Source organism: Pezoporus wallicus, unplaced genomic scaffold (genome assembly GCF_028554395.1).
Source record: "Pezoporus wallicus isolate ANWC-B61680 ecotype Strahan unplaced genomic scaffold, APGP_CSIRO_Pwel_v1 contig_4238, whole genome shotgun sequence".
In the NCBI taxonomy this organism is placed as follows: domain Eukaryota; kingdom Metazoa; phylum Chordata; class Aves; order Psittaciformes; family Psittacidae; genus Pezoporus; species Pezoporus wallicus.
Window position 1 is genome coordinate 1120585 of NW_026637932.1, and position 12532 is coordinate 1133116.

At 35.6% G+C, this 12532-nt stretch overlaps 1 long non-coding RNA gene across 2 annotated transcripts in view; it reads left to right on the forward strand.

Moving 5' to 3' along the window:
- The window catches only part of LOC130598664 (uncharacterized), a 163750-nt gene that overhangs the window by 92936 nt on the left and 58282 nt on the right, over positions 1 to 12532 (forward strand). The window lies entirely within an intron of this gene.

A 12532-nucleotide genomic window follows, 5' to 3' on the forward strand; every position in this document is an offset into this window, starting at 1 on the left:
TTAAAAGTCTTAAGAACCTTCTATAATGACCTTACAAGTGAGCACAGGATTGTGCTTCTTTTCTTCCAGTGAGGCAGAAATGAAAGCATACACAAGAAAAATTTAGCTAGATCCAACTTTCAAAAACTGAGCCACTGCACTGACTTAGATCTAATTTTACATTCTGGCTAATAGTTCTGGTGTAAATTGCTGTATATCCATTGCTATAGAAATTAAACTCTGATTTCTGTATGTATGGAGAAATGCAACATATGTAGATAATGGCACAATCCTGTATTTATGATATTCAATTTTTCTATAAATATAGATATTCAGTGATTATCAATAGAGCTGCTCATTAAAATTCAGACTTAGATACAAAATGATGCCATCTTGTCTTAATAATTGAAAACCTAAAAATATCTCTTTAGCTCTCTGAAAATCTGTATTTTAGCATTTACATTCAGCAGTTTATTGCAGTAGGAAATATTTCAAACAGAAGAAAAAAATTGTCCCATCAAAGTAGTCTAATGATTCAGGAGACTTTTTTTTTTTTACAGCAAATGAAATATTAAGAATGAAGTTTAATCAAAGAGGTAGTGCTGCATTCCCTCTGAATGTGGGAAATAACTGATTATTGTGCTGAGGTTTTGCAAATCAGCGCTGTTAAGAGTAAGATCAAGCTCAACTGCAGTCTTGCAAAATTGATGTTGCCTTTACGGCATTTATACAAATGGTTTTACATTGTGAAAGTCTTCCTTTAATGATTGTTTGTTCCTTTGACAAACTAGCTAATTGTCCACTGCTCTATTCATCTTAATTCAGATTCATTACCCTTCATTTTTCCTCTCTACCCTTCAGCAACTACTGCTATGGCCTCACACTGCTATCATATCCAGGAATGTAAAACCATTTTGCTGTAGTGCCACAGGGAGCTTCCTTGTGCTACCTGCCAAGTAGATATGAAGTAAATGGACTATCTCTATTCCACATACTTTAAAAGCTCTTTCTCGAGCTTTCAGTTACCTTCCCACTGTAATACCCAAAATCCCACTTTGGCAGTCTCCTCTGTCTTGTTACTGACTGCCCCTGACTTGAGTACTGCAATACCCCTAGGGCTTTCAAATTAACCCTCCTTGTCTAGCATTTGAGAAATTTGGTATGGGATGAAGTATATCCTAGAGAGACACCTGTGACACTGGATGAGTGTTTTGTTTTTTTTTTACTTCAAGCCTCTAGCTTCTGCCTTCTGCTGCATGACCCCACATGCCAGGCATAGCTGATCTGGTACATGCAGGCACATGGGAAGCCTCTGCACTGGTTAGCAAATGCATTTCATAAAGGTCTACATACAGGGATTTTCAGGCAGTCAGGTGCATGAATCTCACATTCAGTAGATGGGACTTGACTGATCTGCATCTCCTTGCCTCTGTATTGCCCTGGTTTTCTGTCCCTGGTAAAAAGCTGTAGATGCCAATTCTGAGTTTTTCCCAAATTTCCAAACAGAAGATTAGTTCCCTGAATTTGTGCTACTTTTACATTACATTTCCCTGTAGCTGTCAGAACAAAGGCATTTTATAACCTTTGGCTGCGTAGTTATGTGAATAAGAGTTGCTAGCAGTTTTCATATATTTTGACTCTCCCTATGTAGTGTAGAGCAGTCAGTCTTCTTGAGCCTGGCTAATGATTAGGATTGGATGGAGAGATCTGTATGAATTGACAATTGGTGATAAATGAGGATCTTCTTGTTAAGAGGGATAAGAAATGTTTCTTGGTGTGGGCCCAATTCTTCATGTAAATAAAAATAAGAAAGGAATGGTAATGTGGACTATCTGTTAGTTGCTCGGCACTTAACTCATCCTTAAACCTCAAGGACTCAGTATGGAGAACAACTGGGATAAATAATTTGTATTGGCTGTGTCATCTCTTGCTTTTGCCAGAAATTGTCAGTTTTTCCTTCTCTAATAATAGCACTGATGGCAATTATTATGTTCTATTATGTTTGGTACAGAATAACCATGTATCTGTGTATAAATGCATATTAAATAAATGGTACAAAAAAGACTATGATCATGAAAATGTTTGTGTGAGCCAAACCCTATCAGATAAACAGATATGGGTTTTCTTCAGTGTAATTCAGCACCACAATGATAACCCAACAGTAAAACCAATATAAGTACAAATATAAAGGTATGAAACAACATGTTGTCAGCAGCAATAAAAGAGATTTAGCAATGTGTAAACAGGATAGATACGCAAGAGGCCAAGTATGGCAGTGGGTTGTTATACACACCTACGTACTGAAAGCCATACTGAGCAGAATATAAAAGAGAAAGAAGTGCTAAATTTGTGATGGCTGGTTTTATTACTCTGCTCTTTAAGAGGGATCTAATTTGGAATTTGCATTCCACATGAGTTCTGAGGTTTTTGTGAGTCTGATTTTAAGAGCATTTAGCTTTTATGTAACTCTTAATTCTTCAGTGTACAAACATGAAGCCTAAATGGTTGCAGTAGTGGCTCAGATGAAATACGTGAAGATGTGCTGTTGTGCTCTGGGTTAGTACAGTGCTAAACATGGAATGGGAATGGAGATATGTACTCGTCCTCCTGCATAAGAACCAGCTTTGCTACAGTCTATGCAGCCACTGTTCACTGCTCTGTATTGGCAGCAGCAGCCTCCCTAAAGCCATCGTAGAGATATGAGACAACAAACAGTAAGACAATTGCTGCTTTTGCTCTCTCTCATGTAGTGAAGCTAGCTCCATGTTTAAAAAAAAATTTAAAATTATAAAAAAATCCCTGACTGCATGCTTTCCTAAGCTCTTTCTCAGCGTGCATTTGCTCAGAGCTCCAGGAAACAATTTTACCAGTCCCAGCATTAGCAAATTAAGGTGACACATTTATGCATTATGAGCTCGGCTTAAAAAATCATGAAATTAAAGAACCAGAGGAGGAAAAAAATAAAAAGCTATATTCCTTTTATTATTACTTGCTTTTATTTTTATGAACTTTTAGGATATACTAAGATCATACCTTTAAGCATTTCCTGAGCTGATCTTTTAAGAAAGTGGAGATCTGAAAAACAGTATTGTGAAATCTCAATAAAACTGTGAGTTGACAATGCACACTGCAGCTGAGCTGGGCCATAGCTATAGCTTCTGGGGTAGTGCTGGCTTCTAAAGAATTGCTGCCATTCTGCATCATCTAAGCAAGGCTGTGGATTTCTGAAACCTTTGGGGACCTCATAGAAAACCTGAAACTTGCCAGTTGTGCTGGACAGAGTTATACAAAACCCACTGAAAGCATAAAATTGCCATTATTTTTCTCTTACAGCTTGCTGAGCATACACCAAGTAGTAAAGAATCTAGAGTAAATGGATATAATTGAGCCACATAATAATAATATGGCCTTAATTGTAAACTTTAATGAATGATGATTTTGAAAGAATTAAGGGGAAAGCAAACATGTTTGACTTCTGGAGATTCACAGTACTTAGGATACTTTATTTAAAACCACTGGACAATGTAATCTTGTTCCTGTTCAAGTCAAGCATATTGATTCCTGTGGGACCAGGATTTAACAAATAAGCCTTCTAACTGATTAATCTTTTAAAAAGTTTAGAACCTGTTTTATTTTATTCTTCTGCTTGTGGATTATATTATACTGTTTTTACTGTGATCTGGGCTGCAGGAGACTATTTTCTAAGAGGGGGATGAGAAGTTGTTTGTGTTTCCTCTAATAATATGTAATGTCTTAGCACAAAGTGTGCTCTACTTAACTTGATGGTCTGATATGTGTTTTACATCTATACGTCCTACTGGGGAATTAGTTGTATGTGTACAGATGAGGATAACTCCTCTCTTTCCCTGCACTGTTTTTCTTTTAGTGAAGCTAAGCTTCTGCAAATAAAAACTTATATGTTGAGTATTTAGCCATTATGCACATTTATAGTCTGTGTATAAAGATAAGTAGTCTTAATTCTGAACTCTTTCTGTTTCATAATGTGATTGCCTTACAAACCAGAAACAAGTAGTAATGGCTTAACTGTGCCAACAAAGTACTTCACATGGGGCACAGGTTTGGAAATGAACTTCAGCACAGACCTTGTAGACATCTGAACTCTATAAATCCACAGGTGTTTAAGTAGCCCTAAGGGCTAGGTCAGATAGCAGACTTGTTTCAGTATGACTTTACAAGGATTTAGTACTGTGTAAACAACACTTGCAAGGTTTTCTCTTTACTGCTGAGTAAAACCAGTAGCAGGAAGAACCACCTTTGATTTTTGTACCATGAAAGGTATAGTGTTCTTTTATTCTATAAGCAGTGTTTGCTAGGATGTTTTTGAACAAAACTTCGTAGCCAGCGTGTTTTGAGACAAGATGATATCGAGTGTACCGTTCTTGAAAAGAAATTGCAGGGTGACTGGAGATTTTGCTTTCTTCTTGTTGCTTTTGTTTGTTGTTGATTTTAGTCTTTGTTTTGAAGGAAGCATTCAAGTCATTCTGGAGAAAGATAAATTAATCTGTAGGTTTATACGCTCATGCAGTCTGCAGATCTTAGGTCTGCGCATTTCCACCAAAAGTAATGTTGTTAAAATTTTGTAAGCAGATGGGCTTATTTCTCAGCAAAATAACCCCAAAGCACAAGCTAGCTTGTGCAGAAATACTATTGAATTGATGGGGGGGGGGGGGAAGGAGGAGGAGGGAAAAAAAAAACAAACCAAAACAACAACAAAAAAAATACCCACCCAGAGTGCTGAGAACAGTGTTCTATTTTTACCCCAAAATCTGGTCTGCTAGGGACAGTGAAGGATTTTCATCAGTATCAGGGAAAAAAAAAGGTACTAAATGACTCTGCAGAATAACATGTAAAACAGCTTGAATGGGGAAACCAGATCCTAAGGAGGAGGAGTAAGGAGCTGAAAGGAGTAAAACAGCACTCAGAGAAGAAAAACAAGATAACCGGAACCTGAGTGGAGTACGGTAATTAGGAACTGGAGAAGGAAATTAAAATCCTTAGGGAATTCAGTATCTGAGAAAGCAACAGAGAGAAATCTATTGAGGTTTATGAGAGGACAATTACTCCAGAAGCTTAATTAACTCACATACAAAGCTTGGTTGAGGCTCCTCCTTGTCCTTGTTTTTACAGTAGTGTATGACTCAAGAAAATACAAACCATTTCTTTAGGAGCTGATGAAAGCTTATGGATCAGTATATTAATCTACAGGAGTGATAGCTAATGATTAATTCAATCCTGTTTTCCTGCAGCATTTTGGTTTCTGCTCCTTTGCCTCTCATTGTTTAGATTTAAAGGTATTTTGAGCATATGGCTGGGATTTAAAATGCACCTATTGGCTAAGTTAGCTAACCACAGTATTTATGACATGAGGGTTTTGTATAGTCAGCATAGGGATTTTCAAGAATATATTGTAGAGATTGTAGATGTTTGATAAATTGAGAGGCACAGGGACACTATTCAGTTTCTTTACTCTGCCCAAATTGTGTTTTCTTTTAACAGAAATCTCATCAAGTTTGCAATATCTGGCCTTTTTTTGCTGGACTGAAGTTTTCTGTCACAAATGTACACGTCGTGTCTGGTGTTCTCTGTGTCTTCAAGTTGTCAGTGATCCTGACATCTGTCTACTATTCCCAAAGTCAGAGTTTCCTTTCTTAGTCAATGACTGCCCGTAACGTACATAAAAGTGTAACTTCCATCAACTCAACTGAATTACTGAATACTTTTTGGAATGTGATGAGGAGAAAATCTTTGCACTTAACTGCATAGTACGTAAATTAATTCTATGGAAACATCTCTACAGCTGCATAAACCAGAAAATCTCAGTGCTGAGAGATGTCAGAAATTTAAGAGCATAGTATATACATCATGCAGAAATGTTGTCCTTTGTCAGAGGAATTGTCATATTGAGGGTCCTGCAGTTGCCAAAAATATAATGTGAGAAAATTTTCATCTTCTCTGAACTGGACCCAAATTATGAGACCATTCAAAACATTCTGAATTAAGTCTTTTTTTTGTCACCAATTCATAACTTTTTAAAATATAAGAAAAATATGTATGTTATATTGTCTGGGAAACATTTCTTTTGAAGCATTGCAAACCAAGAATTTTATTCCTGTCTTTTTCCCCCACCTTCCATTCTTCAGGTTATTTGAAAAACTGTCTCTTTTACAAACCACATTAGGTTTATTGTATGCATTAAATGAAAGGCTCTCAACTTCCAGAGCAGGCTGTATGAACAATTGCCTGGCATGTACATCAAGAAGCATCCTACCTAAGTGCAATGAATTTAGTTTGTGTTAATTACAAGGTGCATTTGACTGTGTCTATATGATAGATTAACAGTTCCAAATAACATCATATGCAAATGAAAGGAAATTCTTTTTCCATTTTATAGCAAAGATGAGAAATACAGTATATTCTGAAAAGGAATATGAATGCAGCTATGCCAGCAGCTTGCTAGTCTGTATATATCCACTCTCACGGATATAACAAAACTTACCTGAAAATGAATTATTACAATGTTAACCCATGGCGGCACTATCTTTTTTAGGAAATTTCAAAGAATAGTTCTCAGTCTACAATATGAATGCTAAAGAATTCACAGGTAAACATAAACTAGTACATACTATTTTAGACTGGCCACAGGAACATTATTCTACATTATCCGCATATATTTATGGAGACACCAAAGAGCAAGTATATCTAGATCTTATTTGGAGATTTCAAGAGAGTTTATCTGAACATTTTCTGGTGCTTCTCTTGATACTGGATTTTTTGTTGTGTTTGGGTTTTGGGGTTTTTGGTGGTTTGTTTTTTTTTTAATTAATGGAAAATTCTCCTCATGTATTTGCCTCAAATTCAAGAAAAAAAATGTAGTAAAAAGAATTAACTAATACTTGCCTATTGATAAAAGTAAAAGTTTGGGTTCAGCAGGTTTCATTAACAGGTAAGGTCTACAGCGTAACCATTTTTCTTTCCTCCCCCCCTTCCCCTTTTTTTTTTTCTATTTCTTTTGTTTAGGTAAATTATATAATAAATATGCAGCAAAAATGGATAAAAAATTCAAAGTCTCATTCCTATCACTGTCATTTCATATGCTTGAGTTAATAATTGTAAAGATCTTGATGGGCTCAAATGTTAATGTGATTATGACTATGTAGAATGCCTACAACAAATTGTGTATTAAGGAGCTGAGTGTTTTAACAGGGGCCAAAAGTTTTCTGTAGACTGACTTTGCAGCGTATGGAGAGATAACATGGGGGGTTTTGCATTTTCCCCCAGATACCCCAAAGCTGAACTCTGTACATTTGTCATTGCAGGAGTGTAAATGTGGTATTTTTAATGGGATTAAATGTTCTTGGTAGACCTTCCTGGATTTGCCAGCCATTAATATGGGAGTGGGCTGGGCCTATTAACTGGTGTTATTACTGTACCTTTCAGTTGGAGATACTCTGCAGTTCTCTGTCAAGAATAAACATACTACCTTCTCCTCAGCTTTTCAAGAAGGATTAGCATTTGGTACTGTTTTTCAGAAATATCATGCTTGGTTGTAATGTGTTTTTTTTAGTAGAAATAAAGAGCCTAAAACTGCTTAAGAAAGACTACAGAGGAACAGTGAGGAGGAGACTAAAATATTCCTATTGCACTGTGAGGTTGTGTAAAGAGCCAGAGCTTCATGTGGTAAGTGGCTTTAATCACGAAATAAGCAAGCTGTATTGCACAAAGTTTTAGCAATAAGGTACTCTTTCATTAGGAAGAAAGAAAAATACTAATGTAAGACAAGAAAACATGTTTCTCAATTAAAAGGATTTAATATCACACTACATGTGTTTTGGTTTTAGTACACTTGACCAGCAAAATAGTGAGGTGACTATGTTGATTTCTTCTCTTCTGTATTTCCTTACTTGCCTATCTTTAATTTGGTTTTAAGAATTTGCCTTATGAATTATTAAGATAGAATTCTGCTTTCTGTTTTCGTTTAGGTTTCTCAAAAGTGTTTGCTTTGTACAATACATCAAAGTAAAAATAAGGTTGAGACCAATCCTTGAAATTCATGGAACCACATTGACGTTGATTATAAAAAACACCATAAAAGTTAAATCTGGATTTTCAGTCTCTAATGCGATATGGAATAGGAAATTTCAGAGATGAATACATCTTTAAACTAAAAGAAACTGTAGTCATAATTTCTAATCTCCAGGATAACCAAGTCACAATTGCAGTGAGCCCTGTAATTTATGGTTTGGTTTAGTTTAGTTGCACCTCTAATTAAAAGCAAACACAAAGTGTGTTTCTAAGTTCCCTTCATTTGAATGAGAACAGAAAAACCCTTTCTCAAGTAACTACACTTTTTCACACAAGTTGCAGCTCTCTGCCTGAGAGCACTGAAAGAAGTTGAAGTTAGTTGATAGAAAGTGGCTCCTGATAGCTAATTCTAACAGGAAGGTCACTGCCATTTCAGTTTTTTGCATTGTCATTCTATTTTTAAAAAGATAAGGAGAAATCAGAATGCTAATCAACAGGGGCTGCCAGAAAACTAGTAGAAACATTAGGCAGAGGTTTTAATGTGGCACCTCCAAAGAAACTGGAAAACTATTCCATTTTAATAATAATTTTGCATTAGTTTTAGCTTCTGGTTTCAAAGGTAACGATACAAGTCATCTTGCACTTCGAAAACCATTATATGCTGCCTGCTAATCTAAAGATTGTCTCTACTTTTTTTCAAAGGGTCTCTATTTTTATAGTCATTATGTACCAATTAGAGAGGCTGCCTTTTTGTGTTTATTAACAGTATTTCTGAAATAAATAAAGAATTTTTAATTCCAACAACTAATTTTCCTTAACATTTCAAAGTTTGCTTGCTTATGAAAAGACTACACTAAAGCATTCAATACAGTCCTCTGAATGCTGTCTCTGCATTTGTCTGTGCATAATTCTGTCTTGCTACAATGTCTTTTTGCTTATTTTCTGTTATCGTTGTACAAACGGGCCTTCTGGCAATCAGCAATGCTGCTTTAAACCTGTCATATACATATAAAGCAGCACAAAACTGGCATCCTGTAAAAAAAATAAAAAATAAAGCATGCACATCATTATCACTGTGCATGGAGAAACTTGTTATATGAGGCTAGTACTTCATTTGAGAGAACAATTTAATTGAATTTTGATACAGCTAAATAGCACCTTTTGTTAAAATCAAAATGACGTTGTGTAAATGTACTTCAGAAATTCTACACAGGTAAAAGAACAGGTACAAGAATTCAGTAAATGCAGTGCATTTTACAAGGTTGTATTTTCATTAAATTGATCACAATTTTGCCCTCTATTTTTTCCATGGGGGGAGGGGGGATTAGATTAACAATTTCCATCTTTAAAATGTTCCTGCTTTATAAATTAGTTCCCTTTCTTTCAGCTTTTATACTCCATGCTCCAGATAATAAATGTGCTCACAAAAGACTTGTCTGAAATAATGAAGCTGTTAAAGAACATTGTAATTTTTTACTTTAATAAAATTAATCTGCCCCTGTAAACCATTCAAAGGCAAACTTGCTCTTGGAATGCATTGCAGTACCACGTTTGTGACACTGATAGATAACTATTAACTCCTTTTAAGCTTTAAAATGCTTCAGAATGCCAGAGTAAAGAATCTAAAACTGCAGATCTTATTCAAATGAATCAGGATAGAGCAGATGGTTGAAGAAGGCACACAAGCAAAAAGTAAATCTCCTGTTCTCCCTTTCTGATTGCTTTGCCCACAGAGGAATAACGATTCAAAGAAAATCAGTAATCATGGCGGATGTCATTAGCATATTCCCAATAAGGGAGCTTACACAAAAATTCCCAGAGAAAATGAATGGCTGCTAGTACAGATCAGTGTGCAAACAGTGCATTTCTAGCAGCCTTCCAAAACATAGATTTTCCAGGACTTTTAAGAATGAAATTTGAAAAACTGAATTAAAAGAATTACACGTTTGCTTAGAGAAGGGGAAGATATTAACTAACTAGTACAGCTCTATTTAACACTCTTGTCAGTTGTAAGGCTGAGCTAAATAGTCACAAAAAAGTTATGTGCTTAAAATTAAGATATCAGCAAACCTTCAGTAAAATATAGGGAGAGCTTTATGCTACTTCGTTGTTTCTTTCTGGAGAGGAGTGTGCAAACTGCTGTAAATCCTTTTCCCAACATGTTTTCTGATTGCATTATTGTGAATGCGTATGGTAAATGTCTGCTTCTTGTTTGTTCACAGAAGTTATTAAGTTGTTCACAAATCAGTGGCAAAGCAAAACATTTCTTCAAAGTGTTGCAGAAGAAGTACTAACCTAGACAAATGACTGTTTTCTTGTCTGTCCATAAGCAATGGGAAGCCCATTAGACAGTGTAAATGAGCATAGCGCTATCTGAACAGTCAACCTGCCACCTTTCATTTACATGGAATTAAGATTTGGCCTCTGATTTTCAGCTTTTTGCTTGGCATATTTCACAATTTATTTTTTTTCTTGTAACCCAGTGAAAATGAGCACAAATTCAAGAATTGTGGGCCAGATTGTCACAGTCTCCTACTTAATATAGTTCAGAAAGAAATGCAATATTGTCTTATTCTCATTCACTTTCATTCCATAGTATAGGCAAGGCCCAAGAGTAAATCACCACTACTCTGGCCTCTGGATTAGGCAGTCAGCTGCCTTTGTTGCAACTGGAAAATGCATGGCTAATTTCTTGTGTGCCAGACTGAATATTTATCTTCTATTGGTTCCAAATGCAACAACAGACCAGCAGTCACTATAATAAGTACCATCACCTAGATGGTTGATAAATCTTCTTAGAAGAGCAACCATGAGATGTGGTATTGACAGGTTTTGTTGCTGAAATAAGAGAAAATCTAGGTAAGGGTGACCATGTCCCTGCAGACGCCATCATTGATTGTGCCAGCAGGAGGCAGATGGTTAAAGGATACAATAGGAACTGTCACAATAGTTTCAATTTTATTATTGAAACCCAAACTTTCAGTGGCAGCGGACAGATTGCCTTCATTTTTCACCCATGAAACATCTTCAACATTTCCTAAAAAAAAAAAAAAAGGGGGGAAGAAAATTCTTTTAAACTAGCACTGCAACCAATAATGCCTTTTATATATACTAAGATGGTAGAAACCATTAATAAAATGCCTGTCAACAGCACATCTCCCTTTTCTCTTTAGAAAAAAAGGAAGAAATCATTAATTACAGTTTCTGTCACACACAAAAGACATAGGTTTTGTTCTGGTCTCTTAGCACTTAAACAGCATGAATTCACCTAGTGGCCACCTATTCTGAAAAATTTGAAAAGGGATGTGTCCTTATCCATCTATGCAAAACCTTCTGAAGACATTGCATGTGTCTGCCCCGGCAACAAATGTGGTATTTTGGGTTGACACTGAAAAGAAGGATTATGAATATGGATAGGATGCAAATACTCCATCTATCTTAATCAGAATACAGGAATTCAAGCTGTTGTAGAAGGAGGGGGAAGGAAGGGGGAGAAAAACTTAGAAACCTAAGCTGTAGGTGCCTGATTCTGCTTTTACCACAATCAGCTGGATTTTTACTACTGAAGTTAAGGTCAGGATTGGGCTGTAAATTTATAACACCTTTTCTGAGGTTTGTATTTTACACGCATCTCTGCCAAACATGTTGATTTCAATTGAGATCGCTTGCTGTATTGAACTTATATGTATTTTAAGTATTTGCTGGAAGGTGGACTTAAAAATCACTACTACTTGGTCATTTATCACATCTGAAAAGTGTATAATAATGTAGATTTTCATGCATAAAAATGGGGAAACCCCTACATATTCCAAATCTGAAAAGAATGCATAAGGAAATGTAATAACTGTTTGCTGGGGGCAGACAGTTGTTATTGCAATTTATCTAACCATGATGTCAACAAAAATGTCTTAGTTTCTAGGTTTTTCCCAGCTCACCATTTCCTGTGAGTTTTAGTGAATGCCTGTAGTGTTTGTAAAAGCAGAATGCTAAAAAAATAGCTTTTTAAGATTTTTTTTATTACAATTATTTATGTAAGCTGTGAGAATTGTATTTTTGTAGTTCTCTCTAATGTTACCTATATATTTCACAAGACCTATACAGAGGATTCCTCCTTCTTTTGAAAGAAATCATCACTGAAACCTGGCAAAACATAAATCAAAATATGTTTTCATTGTGAGCATATGAGACTTTTTTTCAGCCTTGAGATCTAATGAAACAGAAAGCAAATACAATACTTTCATTCACTCAGAAGGTAAACATTTGTCTATTAGAGACTTCTGAAATGTGTCATTTACATGTTTCAGTTTCAATGTGTGTCACATCAATTGTAAATGAACACCCCAAACTATCTATTTGGGTCTTCTTCTTTTGCAAAAATATCAGTTTGGGAAAAAAAAGAAAAAAAAGGAAAAATCAGAATAGAAATTTGAGATCAAATCCTCAGCTGGTATAAAAACAGTGTAGATTAACAGGTTTCACTATTTGTTTTGCACTATAAATGCGGTATATA